This window comes from Emydura macquarii, unplaced genomic scaffold (genome assembly GCF_026122565.2).
Source record: "Emydura macquarii macquarii isolate MOO-44397 ecotype Brisbane River unplaced genomic scaffold, CSIRO-AGI_Emac_v2 contig_450, whole genome shotgun sequence".
Lineage (NCBI taxonomy): Eukaryota > Metazoa > Chordata > Testudines > Chelidae > Emydura > Emydura macquarii.
Genome location: NW_027130587.1, coordinates 6,464,902 through 6,484,318, shown reverse-complemented (window position 1 = coordinate 6,484,318; position 19,417 = coordinate 6,464,902). Strand labels below are relative to the sequence as shown.

Sequence of the window (19,417 nt, the reverse complement as noted above, 5' to 3'; positions counted from 1 at the left end):
ATGTGTAGAAATGAGAATCAGTACATGAACAGGAAAAAGGTTACATCTGTCAGGTATCTTTATCTGCAGCCAATAATTCAAACTCTCTAGTGCTGGCATCACAGTGTGTTCCATGGAGCAAGGTGAAATTACCATCCACTACATAATACACTTTATGATACCAGAAGAAAAGGTAAGGACTGAAGATTCACTTGTGGGAGCAAGTCCCATTCCGTTTGCGTTAAAGTGCACATCGGTCAACACTGCAGATTGTCCAAGTGCCATGCAGGATTTGGCAGGTACGATTTTACACTGTGCACATAAAATCATCCAAGCTACAGGTGGCTGGTTTGAGTCAGGAAAAATAAGAAGCAGTGCAGCCTTTCTAGAGAAATTCTTCTCCTGGATTTCCCTCAGTTTTAAAAGGCCACTCTCCTTTGTAATCTGACTGTATTCCGGTTGTTTCCCATACAAGATTACTGCTCTGCCCACCCATTACCTTGTCTGTATAAATTCCATTGCTCCAGCAGTATTACTGCTTCCCAGAAAGCTCTCACCATCCCAAAGAAAGATGCAAAGGGATCCTTTCACATTATGTGACCCTTAGCCCAGGACTGCAGCCAAAAGTAGCAGCGGAAATCTGGCTAGATCCTTCCAAACATTTCTAAATGCCTGTGCATGTGAGGAATCCTCAGGTACTGAATTAAATGGGGTGGGAAGAGGCAGCTTACACTCGTGTTCCTCAGCAAACTGACAAATTAGAACACGGTGAAAGTATCTGCCCTTACACTTCTCCTCTCCCCTCCCCCCCACACACACACTCAGAAAGAAGTCTCAATGCTGATGAATGTTCCCGTTTCTTGTGAGATATTCTCTCTCTCTCTCTCACACACACACACCACACACACACACTCGCATGCTCTCTCTCCAGCGCAGAGCTGCCCATGAACATTGGTCAACTGGCACTGATTTTTTTTAAATTTGCATTAGTATTTGTTCTTTTTAAAGACACAGAATTATTCATCCTCTGCAAAGAGGCAGAGAAAGAAGGGAAGATACTGATCCTACCACCGTCAATAGGGTCTCTTTGAAAGTCAGTCACAAATTAGCCCAACACATATGGCTGTTCTACATGCTGTGTAAAGTTTTTCTGGGGACATTTTGCTTTCATTGTCCAATGAGAGTCCTACAGAATTTAATGGCAACAAAATCAATAGAATTTTTAGGAACAAGTTGCTATAACTGCAGAAACCTAGGGCCCAGTGGAGTCTATGGAATGATTCCTATTGACCCCAGTGAATTTTTAAATTGTGACCCTTAAGAATTAAGATTGGGATTTTCAAAAGTGCCTAACTAATTCAGGAGCCCAAATTCCACTGAAAGCTAATTAAGTCCTTTTGAAAAGCCCATACTAAGGAGCTCTACAGGTTCTCTCCCCCTCTGGTATTTACATGACCTCCACTATTATAGTATCTGAGCACCTCACAATCTTTAATGTATTTATCCTTATACCACACTTGTGAGGCAGGGAAGCGCTGTTATCTCCATTGCACAGATGGGGAAACTGAGGCCCAGAGAGACGAAGTGACTTGCCCGAGGTCACACAGGAAGTCTGTTGTGGAGAACAGAATTGAACCACGATCTCCAGAGCTCCCGGCTAGCGTCCTAGCCATTGGACCATCATTCCTGTCAGGTTGATTTAGGAGTTCAATGGTGAATTTACCATTCTATTCAATCCAAGAGGATTTTTCCATAGGCATTACTGTAATAGTTTGTGTGTCACATATGTGGTATTACCATCTACCAGGCATTTAGTACTCAGCATCAAAACACCCTGTGTTGAAAGTCACAGGCGCAAGAGGCTTGAATTAAGAATGCTGCAGCAGCTTCTTCTGTTTCCATGCTCTTGTGGGATTATTGCTTAGCTATATTTTGACTTGGTTGCTTTCGGGTTTAATGCTAATAAGAGTGAATTTAATTGCATTCTTGTTATTCTCTCAAAACTCATAGGGGATGCACATAATAATTTTTCTAGTGCAGTAACTGGCTCTCTCCACATAGGAAAATGAAGAAGGAAAGAAGAGAGTTGCTCCTTGGTATTGACAGCGTACTCTCCACAGAAGAGTTCACATTATGTCAATAGGCATCATACTAGATAAAGTCCTTGATGGCATAAATTTACATGCAAGCCTGCCAAGGACTATTTTTGAGAGGCCCTCCAGTGAATGAAGAGATTTCCCATGGTCACTGCAATGTATGTACTGATTATTTCTCTTCCCGTTCCCTGCTTTGATGAGACTGGATTTGCTTATATTTGCTGCCAATTCCCATTCATTTACTGTTCCACCATCTGCTTCTAGTAATTTTTTCCTGTGCCACACACTTGAGATTTTTATTATAAAATGTTTATTGCACCAGTCTAAAAGGTCCTCCACCTAACTCTAGGGAGTTAGGGGGAAAAGTCTCTACAAGAGCAACATTCCTTGGCCTAGCACCTCCTAGCTAATAAAGATAGCAGCAGTATGTCATAGTGCACTTGCAAACATCAGTCATTAATGAATCATAGAATTGTAGGACTGGAAGGGACCTCGAGATGTCTTCTAGTCCAGGCCCCTGCATAGTGATATTTCATCAAGCTTCCAGCTCATGAAGCTCTGTATGTAACACTGATATTGATTTAGTTCTCAATTTTAAAAACAACATAACCATCGGTCAGATCCCTGCCAACAGAGAATATATCAGATTGTGTAACATTTATGGAGGGGATATGCAATACTGCCATCATCATAAATAGAGGGGAGACGCAAACCAATATGTTTTATTTCTCCAGTGCTCTTGACCATTGCACCTGCAAGACAAGCTTCCAACAGCTCCATGGATTGTTCTTCTCCAGGTAATTTATATACAGAGGGAGCCATCCGTATGCAAAAGTGTCACAATCTGTGAGTGCCAGGGGTGAGCTCCCTTGCTGGCTCAGACAAACTGGCAGAGAAGAAACATTAAAAGGGCTGTAGGGATAGGGCTACTGCTACACAGATCCAGTGGCCAGGAACCCTTGTAGAGTGATCAGGAGGGCACAGTTCAAGCCAGAGGGTGGAATGACAGCAGCAGTGGGGCTGCATTGCAGGAGATGTGCATTTCATCACCCATCTACCCCCACTTAGTTCCTTGCACAAATCCATTTCTATCTACTTACCCAGACTTTCAGTGTGGGCTGAACTGCTCCCCAGACTGCAGCAGGCCAGGTCCTGTAAAGGATGTAACCAAGTCCAGGGCTTAAATCTAAACCAGTCTCTCTCTCTCTCTCTTTTTTTTTTTTTTTAAATGAAAAGCTTTTCCACCATTCATGACCCTATTGCCAAAAAGCTAATCATGCAGAATTAGCCCACTGAGTGTCTAGTCATCAGCTGGCATGCTGTAAACCACGCTGCTCCCATATGGTCAGATATAGATGGGATACACTCAGCAAGCATTTAAAATTCCTTCCCCCACCTCCATGCAGGTTTGGCTGGAACTCCAGCCAGATGTTAGGGTATGGTGCAGTGTATTTATTTTACAGAGAAGATGTTAAACACACTATAGCAAATGCAACCTTGTTCCCTTACGGAACCAGCGTGCAGGTGATGACTAAGGCTCCCAGGTGCTACAGTAATACACACAGATAAAAAGTTAGCCTATGTCATGGGGAAAGGCCACTGCACAGAGCACCTTGATGTTGGCTTCCCTCAAGTGGAAATAGAGGGGCAAACCGTGGAGCCGCTGAAAGGAAACAAATTTTGCCACTGATTGCAAAAGCAGGGTTTTGCACAACCTACAAAAGAGAGCCAGATAAAGTAGCAAAGATCTCGCTAGGTTGAGTCATGTCAATACACAAATATCATCTAATAAAGAGACCAGTTATCGGTCTTCTTCAGCTCCACAAAGCGTTAATTTAAAAAAGCCAAAGATTGGCAAAAATTGAGTTCTCTGTTCATTATGGGTTATCATCATTACAGGTACAAACAGCCCCTAGCAAAGCACTGAAGAAACTGGAACACAGGGAGTTATGCAAGACCGTCATTAATGTTAATATTAAGAATTTATTAGTGACCCACTTAGACAGCGGCCTCTTTTCTGAACACCAAGCACATGAGCAACTAATTTGCTGTTCATGGTCTCCAAAAGGTTAACAATGGTGTGAGCTATGGCTAGAATGACCTCACGCAGAATACATCCCTCTTTTCGTTGGCTTGAATAGAAGGATCTGCATTGTGAGGAGGCACGTCATGTCCATTCTGGCCTAAGCTTGTCACACAAATACAGTCCAGTGACTCAGTTCACACAAAATGTCTATGCCAAAAAACTATGGAGGTTATTGACTGAGCTGTGTTTACAATGAAAAACTCAGTACCAACCCAAATGCAAGCTGTCCAGAATGGGTTGCGTGAAGCCCAAAATTGAAGCTGCATTAGCCTTTCTGGGTTATGAGGATGACGTTGGGATTAATTCTCCTACTTTTATGGAGGAAAAATGATGCCATAGGATCTTTGATAGCCACCCATGCTCAGGACTCTATTTGAAGTCTCTCAGCATTCTGCAGCAGTACAGCACTGCATAACACCACAGTAGGGCACTGATGCAGTACTGAATCCAAGGAGAAAGTGCCATCCACTTCCGTCCTGGAGCACCCAAGTATTCCTTGATCTCCCATCTAAGTATAGTATCAATCTGGCTGAAGCACGTTGAGCTTTGGAGTTCTGACAAGACTGCAAGAGAAGAAAGCATGGTGTCCTCACCAATGATGGTAAAGGAGTTGCAATTACCAGTTACCACAAAAGAAGCCATAAGGGTGAGGAAAAGTGGCTACAGGAAGTGATTAATACACATCTCTGTAAAATCTATGTGAAACTGAGCACGTCAGTTCTTTATTTCTTCTTTGGTTGATCAACACAATCTTACTGAAAAGGGAGGATGATGGCATTTTTCCACCCTGCCTCGGACCTGGGGAAAAAGGTCAAGGAGGAGAGACAACATGGCAGATTCTGCATTGAGGTCCTGTGCCAAGTATAGAGGGGATCTAAACATGGAAGCAGCAATGGAACTCTGCATGGTTCTCAATTTGGACCTATTCTGCTTAGAAGGCAGCAGGTGGAATGAGTTAATATTAGAGAAGGTAGCAATGGAAGATCTGGTTTGTCCTGAAGGGTAGGGCAATAATTATATCCTTTTGGTGGACAAGTAGCGAGGAAGCTTGCAAGCCCTGCAGCTTATAGGAGTGACACAGAGGTTTACAGAATACATGCTTTGGAACTTAACCAGAGCTTTGCTAAAATATTTATATGACCAAATAAAACATGGCGTAATAAAAATACATCTCTTTTCATGCAGTCAATTTCTGTCATGATTCATTCTGAGCACTCATAACACCACATTGGTCTACACAGTTTTAGCAAATCCTTAATTCTCCACATTTGTGAATTTTAGTCATCAGTACATTGGCTCCTGCACTGTCTCCACTCAACAGAGTTTTGCAGACAGATATTGATCACATTAGGTATTTCTCACATACCCTTGTAATTCAACTCACAGGACTGACTGTCTCTGAATTGATGTTCCTTTGCAGTTCTTTGACCCACTTTTATGCTGTCTGTTAAGAGTCAAATGCGCTGGGATCCTAATTTAAAAATATCTCAAACTCTGGATCTTATGCTCTGTGACTTGCAAAAGCATGTCACACTAGCAGTGTATTTCCAGTTTTTTAAAGCTTTTCACAGGTGAAGGTCTGTGCATTAAGGAACAGCAGGTGCAAATGCTAAGGTGCCCCATTCACCTTAATGCTAGGGGCTTTATACCATTTCAGCTCCCCCATAACAATGGTTAATTTGATTCACTGCTCCCGTGAAATGCCTAACTCAGAGCTTTGACAGGCACCTGCACGAGCAGCTCTTGCTGCTCATAAAATCCACAGCCACTGACGCTTCATTTGCATCTCTTTGGCATTCAGATATAGGGCTGTGCTGGGTGAAGGAGCCTAAGCATCTCTCCCCCCCTGCAATGGTCCTCCTTAAGTGTTGCTGCCACCTGCCCAGGCTTTCCCTTGCTTTCGGGGGCCAGTGAGGTGGGATATGGTTCATGTACACATTCCACTGTCGGGGAAGATCAAGGGACACTCCCTTAGCTCAGGAAGGGACACTCCCTTAGCTCAGACAATAATTTTGGGTCTTTCTTGTTCTCTTCTGCCAGCCATTTGATTTTCCAGCTGCATTCTTTCAAGTAATGCTGCTGTGATACAAACAAATACAGGCTATGATTCGTAGAGCAGAGCACTGAACAAAACTGAGCAGATATTCCTGCTTCAGTGAATTATGAAGGTATGTACCTTTACTCTTGGAAAAGAATCCATCTTGATACCCACAGACACATGACATCATTAAGTGTATTGTTACATACATTCACTGTGACAGTAAAACGATAGATGGCATTCTAAATCTGACTGCATAAAGAGCCAGTAGGTTTCTGCATTGCTTTTAGACCAATGTTTTAAAAGTCAGATGAATGTATATGTCCAGAGAAAGGTGCTATTTACTTCCTGAGTAACAGGTTTAACTGAATTCACTGCAGCCAACCAGGTTACATGCATTGGCATATGCAGTCTGACTGGTTAACATTGCTCCAGACATCAGTATTATTAACCCTTTTAGTATAGGCAGACCGACTCAAGATTACCATATAGAATTTTTTCCTGCTAATTAAGAGCGGTGATTTTTGTCCTGTCCCTAGCCATGCTTCACACTCAGATAGTATATTTCCTCTCGAAGTCTCAGTGTTGTACAGTTAATTCAGCCTCAACTTATCCTGTGAGATAGGCAAGAAAACTCTAACTTTGCAAATTGAGAAACTAAAGCACAGAGAAATGAAGGGGCTCTCCCAAAGTCACTGAGTATGTCAGGAATAGAAATCAGGACATATTCTGCTTCAGCCACAAGTTATTTGGCTCAACAATGTTCACCCTTACAGAGGAGAAGAATAAATCCTTCCACAGCAGGAATAGCTGAGTGAAGCTCTACAACATGTGCTACTGAGGTCAGCTGAGATGATGATTATGGTCCCTTCTCACTTTACAACCTATGAATCTATAAGCTCCTGCTCTGATCAGATATTACTGTCTTCAAGTTCATTAGGCAAAATATCAGAGAAAGAGCTGACCATGCTTATTCCCACCAGGTAAAATGAAAGTGGAAAGCTTTTTAGGACAGGCATATCAACTCTCACCGCACCACTCCATGCCTTCGTTTGCAGACAGGTGTTTCCTTCACAGATCTCCACTTGCACTAATTTTAGGTCTCCGGCAGCAGCAGGCTGGTTATCCATTATCCTCACTGAGCACCACTCCATTCCGAACCTCCAGCATGTACGCAAACTTCCTCAATAGTCAAAATTCATCCCTGAAAACAAACCTATTTCCCTGGCAGTGGCTAACATCTCAGACCACAGGGTGGCCTAGCTCCTGGTTAATCACTCACAGCCAAGTTCTTTCAAGTGTAATCACTTTTGCCTATTAAGGCTTTTCATGCTAGGCAATGCAGGCAGGGAGAGGTTTAACCCATTCCACTCCACATCTATCCAGTTACCTGGAAAATTCTTAGGCAAAAAAAGATTATGTTGGCGTTAAGGGAAGGCATTTTTATTTTTGAAGAGGCAGTGTAATCAGCAGTCCTGAACTGCTAATAGCACTTTGCTTTTATACAGCATCTTTCAAACAGTCAGAGCACTTTGAAACCCTTCAGAGTTGAACCTCAAAACAGCCCTGACTATTGCATCAACAGGCTACTCTAGATGCCTTCTACTGGCAGAATCAGAGCTGTTGGTCTGCATCAGCACCAGCACCTAATGGAGATACTCCATTAGCTCTCAAGGTAGGCAGGAGCCTGTGCTTCTTCAGATGATCAGAGTTCTAACCTCACTGTCTCCAAGTGGTTAAGCTATGCAACATAGAGATACATGTGACTTTACGAGATGGGTTTGTTGCAGTATTAATATCATCCCCATTTTACAGATGGGGAACCAAAAGTACAGCAGAGTTAAGTGATTTGCCCAAGGTCACACAGAAAGCTAATAGCTCAGCCAGGTGCAAAACCCAGGAGTCCTGATTCCTAGCTCCACTCCTGTTTGGACCACTGGACATACGGGACCCGATTCTCCTCTCATTGGTTTTATACCAGCATGGCTTCACTGATTTCCATGGAGTTACTCCCAATGTACACCTGTGTGAGCTCAGAATCAAGTCCATCTCCCTGCACTGATGTCCGATTTGCTGACATCATACAGTAATCTAGAAGCATAATTGTTTTTGTACAGCACCTAGCAGAAAGGGTGCTTGATCCATAACTGGGGCTTCCAGGCACTGTGATAATACAAATAATAATAAGAAGAGGGAATAACATCTGTAACATGCTGTTTTCCTGTGTTCATTAACCTTTTAACCAAGTTCCTGTCTAGGTCCCCATTTGTTATAGCAAGTAATAGGATTACAAAGGAATGGGGGGTGACCAGTTGGAGAGATGACACTGTGCAAACTCTCCTGTTGTTGTCATTGCTGCTGTTGGCAATCTCTGGAAGCAGTATGTGGTGTGAGCTGATGGCACATGAAGCATCTCCAATAGGATACTCCCTAACTTGGGAGCTTCTCTGCTAACCAAGAGAATGGAGTAAATTAGGATGACTCACCTCCCACTCAGAGCAGCTGTCACATTAAGTGAACCCACTCCCCCAGTACTCCTGTTACTGTGAACCAAGGAGATTTTGCAATACAAAGCCAGAAAGATTGTCTGTTTAAAGCAACCAAGAGAGATATAAGTATCAGGGTAGGAATCCTCAAAACAGTGAAATGCTTTCACATTCAGTGGGACTAATAGCAATCCGCTGGAAAGAGACATTACTCCAAACAACCATTACACTATTTCCCTCAGCACCATCTGGTTATTTAATTTGTTAAAGTCCCAGCCTATGAACATCTGAGCAAGTGACATTCAGAAGGAAAAACGTCTCTACACTCTTGGTTTGATTTGCCACTTGTACAGAATCCTCTCTGATCTGCCAGGCAAAGAGAGACGTGGTGAAAGGGAAGATGAAAAATGACTCTGAGCGTCTGTCTAAACCTCCAATCTCAGACTGGTGAAATATGATGAAGGCTGACACATCTTATTTAAAAATAGGACAACATCTTGTATAATGTATCTGAAGTGCTTTATATGCTAATGAAAGATGACTAGAGGAAGGTAAAACAGACTGGGTAAGAAATAAGCCAAAGTAGCATGTTCTTCCCACTGCCTCTCCTGCCCAACTCCTTCGCAAGATTCTTCTATAACAAAAACCTGTTTCAAGAAGGTTTGAAGATGATGCAGAAATTAATCTGTACCTGAATTTCGTGACATTCTTTGATCTAAGGAGTAGTTTGTGTGTATATCCTTGATATTCTGTGATGTCACTGGGCCCAGTTAACACCTGGTGTAACTCCACTGGCTTCAGTGAAGCTGCACCTGCAATGAGTTTGGCCCATTGCATTTAATAATAGCTTCTCTTTTACTTCCCCCAAGGCTAATAACTGGAATTTTTTCTAGTAGCTTTTTTGACCCTCAGATTTTATTATGGGAGCTGCAGCTTTATGCAATTTGTGATCATCTGTTTTCCAAGCCTTCCAGTTTAGGCATGTATTACAGAGGCTCACCCCCGCCATGCCACATCTCTCCCCCATCAGAACACTTCTCCATTTTATGGCTACATTTGAGAGGCATGGGTGACATTTTTATGCTATGGGAGCACAGTAAGTTTAAATATATTGTAAATTCCCATTTTAACTGAAGAGGGGCCCAACCTACAAGATTCAGATCTAGTCCAGATTTTGCACTCACCAAAATTCAGAGGCATTCAAAGCTGATTCCACTCTTTGTGATGATGGGCTAGATATGAAATTCAGATTTAAATCCAAGTTCAGATTTCAAAGCATCTCCAAAGTTTGAGAGATACTCATTTAGACCTGTGCAATCCCAATGAGTGACTGGAACTTATCTAAGAGCAAGATGCATTCTATTTTGCTCTCAGCATCGCTGTGCAACGTTAAGAGTAGTAAAAGGCAGCAAAACTTACTTTAGTCACTGAAGTCAGCAGATCAGATTCTCAATGCAAAAGAGGCAGATCTGCTGAGTAAGAAATGCCAGTTTTCCATAGTCTCTTTTCAGAGTAGAAACAAAATTTAAGGAAAATCAGACAAAGGATACAAGAAGTAAACACACATTTGAGTCATTTAAAAACTAAATCGAACAAAATCAACAAAAATACAATCCTGCAGTGGTGAGGACGTGCAATAGTTGATCTAATAGAACATTTTCATCTCCCTAAGATTATTCTGTAGCTCTCCTACATGCCAGACTGCAGAGGGAAAGGGGGAACAGTTTATATCTTTGTTCTCAGCAATTTACAGGGCTGATTCATTTAGACTCAAAAGCTATGAAAATTTGTCACAGTTCTTTGTTCTTCTGAAATAAAGGTCCAGTGCCCACAAATCTCAAGAGGAGTCTCCAGTGGACATTGGATCAGGCCCAAGGACCTTATTTTGTTTGGGAAGGGAACTGTCAATGAATCTTGGATGCTAGTCTATGGCATACCAGCTTAATATATGGATGAGGAGGAAAGTGAGATTTCCAATGCAGAACACAAAGCTCTCTGGAGAATGACTGAAAACAAAGTCAAGTGGTTGCAAGTTTGAAATGAATGGCAAACTGGATCCCAGCAGAAAGGTTGACAGATCCATCTGAAGATGGATGATAAGGCCCAAGGAAAGCAGTGTCACCACGTGGCCAGTAGCTAGTGAAAGGAACTGGGAAGCAGAACTCCTGGATTCTATTCCCAGCTCTACCAATGATCTTCCAAATTATCTTGGAGAAGGGGAAATGCAGGCAAGTAGCCTTGGAAGGCTTGAGTCAGGGTGCAGGCAGTTCCCTGTAGAGGGAGTTATATACGCTATTTGCTTAAAGGATGCATAGGCAGGAAACGTCATGATAGTGTAATGGGAAGGGAGCTGGGTACCAGCGAATGAGTGTCCTTGCCTCACTGTAAGTCACAGCACCACTCTTAATGATCCAACAACTGGAGCATAAAGGCTTAGTGAAAGGAGAGCCCAGGTGAAAACTGGCCATCCAAGATGTCTGTAAGGCACCTGTAAGTGATACAGAGTATCACTATGCTGTACAGCATGCTGACATTATGAACCTGCCTGGACATGTGTCTGAGACTTAATGGCCTTGTGTCCACTCAGTCCATAGAGTTAGAGCGATACACAGAAGATGAACATACAGGCTCCCAAATGTGTGTTTTGCTTGCCTATCCAATGCCCTCCCCCATCTGTAAACCCATGTATATGCACTGTGACAGCTGCAAAATGGGAAATGAATGACTGCCCCCATGAAAAGACCACAGCACACAAGCCACTTGTATGTGAGCACATGTGCAATTGTGCAGATTGCCTAATTTCGGAGCATGTGAAGAATGAATACTCCTGGCCACATTCTTCTTCTCATCTTTGTACAGTGTGATGAACACAAGGCTGGTGGAATGGTTGGCATATCTTCTCAGAGCATAATGTGACATAACACTTGCTTGTACAAGAGCCATGCAAAGCTAATTGAATAGAATCAGGCTGAATAAGTATTTGACTTGCATGGAACATGCCTATCTACAAAGCAGATCAGTGCTTTCCACATTACAGTTAGCATTTGCAGCACTGACAATGCTTGCATATTTCTCCTAAAATGTAACCCTTGCCAGCTTTGTTTCTCTTGTTAAGTAATTTACCAAGGGAGGAACCTCTTGTTCCAATTTCACTGGAGATATAGTAGCCAGAACACTTCTACATCATTACTATCTACTGCAAACTCTGCAGACCTAGGAAGTACCTGACATGCTTTAACAGACAAGGAGCCAACCAATACCTGACTTGGGAGCTGTGCAATCCCACTAAGTCCCACTGTCTTCAAGGGGGCCACATGGCAGCCCAGAATCTGACCCAAAATGTTCACTGCCCAAATCTGAAGTTCTTCAGTTTCAGTGACCACACTCTTGAGGGAAAATGCCTCAAGGACAGCACTGAAGACTGAAGGATTCCATCCATCTACTGCCTGGGAAGCAGGAGTGCTGCCACAACACCATGACCGAAGTCTGTTTGAAAAAGTGAGAAAATCAGTTCAAGCTTCAACGACCTTTCAAGGCCTTGAACTCTTTTTAGTCAAATGAACTGAAGGGTTTGGACCATCTCTGTGAGACGCTGAGTGAGGATTTCAAAAGCTTTCAGTGTTGGCTTAAGTAAGTATGCTCCCATTGAAGTCTGTGGCAGTTTGTTGACTGCAATGGAAGTAGTTAGGTCAATCCAGAGCACTTTTGAAAATATCACACTAATTTTTTTGAAGTTAGGGAAGGATACAGGCCAGATATGATGGTGTTTTTTGTTCTGTCCACATATAACCTTTAGGAACTGCACTGAAACCAACAACTCGCTATGCACAGACCATAGAGCAACAATCAGACAGATGCACTTTTGATCATAACTGACCCATGTTGGCTTTAACCTGGGGTGATTTAGATGAAAATCTCAGCATCATCTATGATATCCAGATCTCTAAATCTTCTTCTAAACAAGAGTCTGACCCCACCCCAAACCCCAAATCTACAGAGCCACAGAGAGATTTATTCAAATTCTATTTACCGCAGCAGGAAGGAAATGCACCACTACAATAAAGGAAACATCTTATATATACAAAGCAGCCAAACAATCTATAAGAAATTAAATGGCCCCCAAGACTGGTCTAAGTTTATGAGCTTCTTATAACATGCAACATACCATGACCTTGAGTTAAAACCAAATTGTGATGTCTCCAGAAAGGTGTTAATCTCTTCTTTCAAGACAGATTTTAGACCTACATAATATGAAACACTAGCTCATTGCACCACAGGTTTTTGTACAGCCATACTGCAAACCATACCTGTGTACTCACTTGAGTAAAAGGATCTTGCACCAATAATCTATGTAAGGTGCTATTCAGATGCATAACATACTATGCTGAATTCCCAGACATCTATCAGCATACAAGACTAGCACAAAAACATATGTACCTGACATACACATGTACAATCCAAATGCATATGCAGTCAGTGGTGTATAGATTTAGCCCTCCAAATACATGTGTTACCTACGAGCCCTATAACAATTCTACATCAAACCTATACTCATATATTCATCTGTGGTCACCTGGCTCTATGAAATACAATCAGCTTACAGAAAGAGACTCCTTAGCAGGCATACATAAATGCTGATTTTCCTCCATCACAGTACTGCATTGTCATGACAACATGATGCTAAAGGCTCACACTAACTGGAATACTCAAGATAAAAGCTTTGGTTTACATAAGTGAACTGGGAAGGACTAGAGCAATAAGCAACGGCTTCAAAATTGCACCTGAACTGAGCCAAGGCCAATAGAAAATGTGTACAGCACCGTAAGTGAGAATACTGAAATTGTATCCTGTAGGTAGAGTAAGCAGAATTAATTATGCCTGGGGCTCTCAAATCCTTCTATAGTGTGGCCTGCATCTTCAAAGAGGGTTCAGCTGTGAGCTCAACTGCATGCCCACACGGGGGAGTAAGAAGCTATAAGGCATTCCCCTTAATTCTCAACGTGAGCCTCTGTGTTGTCAGATCTGCTGCTAGGCTGCTACTCGCCCCATCTCACAGAGGTGGGCAGAAGTGGGTGGACCTTTGGAACTGCCCCCTCCAAACACAAGCAAGCGTGGCTAAGTCTGGGCAGCAATGGAAATAGCCTGCAACAACAAAAGAGCTGATGCATCTTACTTCACCCCCAGGGCAAGGGAATAGATTGTGACTCGGAGTCAGTGTGGTTGCTGCTCTGCAGTTCTGCTGCCCCTTACTGAGGCTGGATTGGCAAGGGGCCCACCCAACCCAGAAAGGTTTGGACCCCTTCCTTTCTGACCAAGTGGATACCTCCCCCTGGTGGGGAGAGAGCTCCGAGAATGGGGCTCTCCAGGTGGTTGCTGCTGTAATTCCTAGTTAAGGCTGATAGCAAACAAAATCTTTCTACACTATGAACCTGAGAACTAATAAACCCTTCTGACTTTCATGCTGGCTGTGAATAGCTTCTGACTGCAAGGTGGGATGCATGGCCCTTTGGGTGTGGAGGAACTCCCTGAGACCCATCCAAGAGGGGGTCCCGCAGGGGTCGTTCCAGGTGGAGCAAGAGCACTGCTCACTGCGGGGCCAGAATCAGGAGGCTGCAGCACTGGTGTGCAAAGACCCGGGAGGGCCAGATTCCGAAGCACCAGAGTCCTGATTGACTGCGTCCAAGTGGTTCAAGAACACAATCCCTATGAGACTCTGTCACAAAGTCTTTAGTATTAACTCAGAAGCTTTATAGGCTTGCAATGATATCCTGGTTTCTTTATATAAACAAACCAACTGTCTTAGCATCTCCTAGTGAGACAGCAGTCTGGGTGTTGGGTGGGGGTGAGTGTAAGCAGCTCTGGCTTTTTGTCAAAATCAGGGATACCCCACTGGACCTGGGAAGCCGGTTGATAGTGTTTGCTGTTCCCTTGGTCAGAATCAATGCATTGGAATCACTTGTGAAGACACTCTCCATAGGGTACTGCAACTTCAGAGAGACTGACAGATAACACAGGACCTGCTACATGGCTCAAGTAAACATATACAGGACAACAAAACAGACCCCTAAGCTGTAAGTTAGGGTTCTACATACTAGCCAAACCTGGAGAAAGAACTAAGGTGGCTGGAGAGAAAACAAAATAAGAGCTTTTCCCAAAACCTCTACTCATTTCCAGTGCCACACCAGAACTTGTAAAGGGAGCCTTTGTGAAGGGTCTGAATTGTTCCCTTAACTCCCACTAACCGCAGGGCATTTTCCCCATACTCATGCTGACACTGAGCCAAGAATGCGAACAATCCCCTAAGGAAGGCAGCCACTGGGGTATTTACAGCCTGACCAAAAGTTTTGTGAGGCAGCCTGTTCTCAGCCAAAGTTTCCAGACTCCTGATGTTCAGGTGAACATCTGAGCTTCTGGCTGCCAAGCTGAACTGAACCCAAACTCTAAGTATTCTGACATTTCTTATTGTAATGTCCTTGGTAGTCCTGACCAGGCCTTTGCAACAACCACAGAAGGGACTCTGTCCCAGGGTTTACACAAAGTGCAACGCATGCTTGGACAAAGGGCTGCTACGTAGACCATCTGCCCATGCATCGTGAACACGATTGAGAACCACGTGTGGTTCTGTACTACCCTACAGCACAGAGTCTCAGTGCGTTGAGAGAAGCAGCCCTGCTCACCTCCACGTCATGCCCAGTGACTGACAGAAACCACACTCACTAACACAGGGCTCTGTTCTGAAAAGGGGAGGCCGTCTTCTGCAAAATGCCAAGGGCCCACATCTCACAATGAAGTCAATGAGAGCAGAGGACACCTTCCAGGATTGGGACCATCATCTGGAATGAAGCCTGTATACTTCATCTCTCTTACTGCTCTAGATAGATCATTTAATGTAGTTATACAGGCTAGACTGTCCTTGTGCTCTCATGTGACAGCCACACAGGGAAGTAATATCTTGCTCCAGCTCCCCATATAGGTGCACAGAACCTGCCCAGATATTGATTGCAGGTGTGGTGTAATGCACAGGCCCCACACGCAGCCCTCCACACAAAAATGCATGCAAGGAGAAGGCAGGGAAGAGAAAGAAACAGATGGAGTCATAACTTATCCCTTCTTGCACACCAGCCTGTAAGGTAGAAGTCAGACCTTGTGATGGAACCACGCAGAAGCTCAAGGAGCAGACCTGAGAAAGGGCTAGTTTAACACTATGTCATTTATATTTTACAAAGAAAAAAAAGTACGTAAAGTTTCAAGAGAAAGACAGTGGAGATTCCAGCTGTATAGTTAACGTCTTCCTTTCTCCCTCTACTTGTTCTTATCTCAAGTAGCAAAAATGTGGACACTCTTACCTGAAGTCAACATTGTAGTGGAAATTTCTCATGAGTTAAGAGAAGCCCCTTACTCCTAGCTGCTGGGCTCCATTTTGGATTCTGGGGGAGGCTGCAAAGTGCTGCTATTTATAACTTTTATAGCTGCACCCTCTGATGTCAGGAATGCAATACTGCAAGGAGGCAATACTGCAACTCTCCAGTGAAGACTGGAAAAATGATATTCAATGGTTTGGTTGTTCTAAGTTCAGTTAGGCTATAGGAGTGGTTTGCTGATGGTGGCCCCTTACATCTTACTGGCCAGAACAGGGAGTAATGGGGAGACTCCATACAAATGAGGAAGTGGTGGGGGGAAGGGGAGGGACAGGGACCACCCCTACATGGAAAGGTGGAGCGGGCTGATAGGCTAAAACCAATAAGGGAGGCAAGAGACTATACATCTGGTCTCCAGGGCCCCCCTCTTCTCCTCAAAATGGAATGGTTGGAAAAGTAAATAAAGAGTTAGTCTTGCTGTAGTTTTGGGTTAGAAATATTTTCTGAGGCTTTCCTGTACTAAAGGTAGATATTATAAAGGGGTGACTCTTTCATTTGACTAGTACTGCTGGAATTCTGTAAGTCAAAATGTATTTCCTATATGATTTTTAAAAAGTTCTTTTTCTATAGTGTACAGACCTTTGTCCTATTTTTCTCCACTGTATTTGAGTCTCTAACTCATATTTCCCATGCTATAATTATATTATCTATCCTGACCATGGATAAGACTTGCTTTCACTGTGACAGCCTTGTTTTGCTTTGCAACAGATGGGAACTTTTGGGTGAAATTCACATATAGCTAGATAACTTTTCACTGGATTGTAATGTTCCCTAAATAAAGGGATTGAAAGGACTATTCTATTTTGGGAGCTTTCAGCAAAACCAAATACATTAAACTTTTAAATAAACTTCACCCTTGTGCTGAGGGCCACACAAAACCTATGCACCACTTGAATCCTTGGAAGAGGGTTCTGTAGATGCTGGCTCTCCTCTACAAAGGGATGAATTTCTCCCTCTGATGTGACTCTCTCTGGTTCTACAATACAGTATGGTAATTTGCCATTTCATACTTAAGCAATCAGTTGCTAAATTCTACTACCAAGAACGTTTATTCCATGATAAGCATGTAGGTGAAATTAACTTTTGTAAATGCTTTATAAATGCTTTGAACTTTAAAAAAAGTCAGATTCTTTTATAACTACAGCTCAAGATTGCTCCAATAACTCAGCAGCTCATTGTATCTAACCTGGGATAGTGCCACAGATGGAAGTTGAAATTGTGTGTATTCTTACTGTAAATATTTTGTTTCTAGTAGATAACTCTAGCACCAGAAATGTAGCTGACATGCTTCAGGGTCACCAAATACAACTTTCCAGTTGGTTTGCTAATCCAACTATACTAAAACTGAAAAAGAACCTGTTTTGACTAGGATGAAGGGAATACCCTTGCTGAGCATAATTCACCTTCTGTGCCTCTGCTTACTCTATGTGAAATAGAATGTGCTAACGAGCTTCATGAGCTTTGGCTGGTGCATGTTTGTGATGGGTTTTTCCCCACAGTGTAAAACAAGCAGATCACTTTTGGCATCACTAGGAAGTTTTGAAGGGTGACAGTAAATGGATGAAAGGACATAATCAAACTGCTGAGAGAGCCAGCCAGGAGACTGGGGGGAGATGTAATACAGATGGAGCTCTATAGAGGGGAGAGGACATAAACATCAGTTCCAAAAGGGGATGGAGAACCCAAGCAACTGAACTTTAGAGGTTTTTAAGGCCCGGCTTGACAAAGCCCTGGCTGGGACAATTCAGTTGGGGTTGGCCCTGCTTTGAGCTGAGGGGTGGGTTAAATGACCTCCTGAGGTCCTTCCAACCCTAATCTTCTATGATTCTAACTGATCATGTCACAGGGTTTTTACTTTCCTAAAATGATAGGACAAAATGTAAAAATCTGCTTTAGTTTCCCCAAGTAAGTTGTGGGAGTGGGGTCAGGCTGGGAGCAGATGGTTAATGAAAGAATCTCTATCTGAAAATGTAGTTCAGACTATAAAAATGCTTTATCAATTAACTAGAAATCTGAAATGCAACTGATTAGTCATCAGCTGTTACTTAGTCAGGTGAAGCATATATTTAGAGGTGTGATTTTGTTAGCATGCTGTGTTGGGTTAAAAATAAACAGATGGGATAGGAGGGAGTTAATAACTGCAGCAGTTTAACAGAATTGTTTATAAAAATCTCACTTCAAATTATAGCCAGAATAGGAATGTGCATTACTTCTCCTAGGAGGCAATATATTTTCATGTGGCTGATAGCAGCAGCTGGACAGGAGGGGTCTACGCACTTCATGCCTTTGCAAATCAGGCCCTTGGTGCAAAATGAGCAAGCTGCAGGTCTTGCCAAGAGCTGAACATTGCCAGCTCCTCTCTGCATGGAATTCCCATTGAAAGCCATAGATAGAGTGGATGGAATCTGTCTGAAAATCAGGTAGAATCAAAACAGGAGGGCTAGCCGCTATTATCCTACATGCTGCGTTCTCCTGTCCCTCCTTCTTCCCCCCCACCCCCAACTCTTCTATCCTGTAACCTTTATCTTACCACTGTCCTCCTGTTCCTGGGAGGCTGTGATATAAGGGTCATGAGCCCAGCTTAGCTAAAAATACTTAGTATTTATATAGCCTTTCATCTATAGATATTGAAATGCATTACAAAGCTGGGTAAGCATTATACACCCCATTTTACAGATGGAGAACCTGGACACAAACTGTGAGTCACCTAGTGTTGGAAATGCACCAAAGAGATCCCATGATGATTCCTGCTAGAATAGCATATTAAGTCCAGTTTCCTAACAGTTTCAAATAAATTTACTGCAAACTCTGAAGGGCAAAGACTATGTCCTTCTGTGTTTATTCACAACATAGCACAGGAATAGGCCTCACCATGATTAGGCCTGACAGGGCAGTAGGGAGTCTACTCTAACACATAATAAATCCTATCTGTCTAAGATTCTCTATTTCAAATGGGTCATGCTCCACGTCAGAGGTGGTTGTTTCAGCGGTGCATGGAACAGTAAATAAAGCACTATGAGATCTTTGATGTAGTGCTTTTCTTTCATAATGTCAGATTCTTTTATCTAAAATGTTGTTCATCCATTTGTCTAATAGGTTTTGTTCTCGCCAATGCCCAATTCTGCACTGATTTGCTCAGTCTAATTACTTGGTGCACAAAGGGGCTGTATGTATTTGTACACTACTCAAATCCCACACAGATTTCACATGAAAATGGATTACTTGGATTATGAGCAGTCTGGTCCAGCAATTTTGATGGACTGGGCAAGTTCCTAAACCAGTAAAACACCAATTGACTTTTCCACCTGTAGTGG

General features: G+C 42.9%; 1 long non-coding RNA gene across 1 annotated transcript in view; it reads right to left on the bottom strand.

Moving 5' to 3' along the window:
• Positions 1-16,116, bottom strand: part of LOC137146553 (uncharacterized) — a 41,189-nt gene extending 25,073 nt beyond the window's left edge. The window contains exon 1 of the long non-coding RNA XR_010917971.1: positions 16,032-16,116. This is a non-coding gene — a long non-coding RNA (uncharacterized lncRNA). The remainder of the gene's footprint in view (positions 1-16,031) is intronic.
• Positions 16,117-19,417: the final 3,301 nt, after the last annotated feature.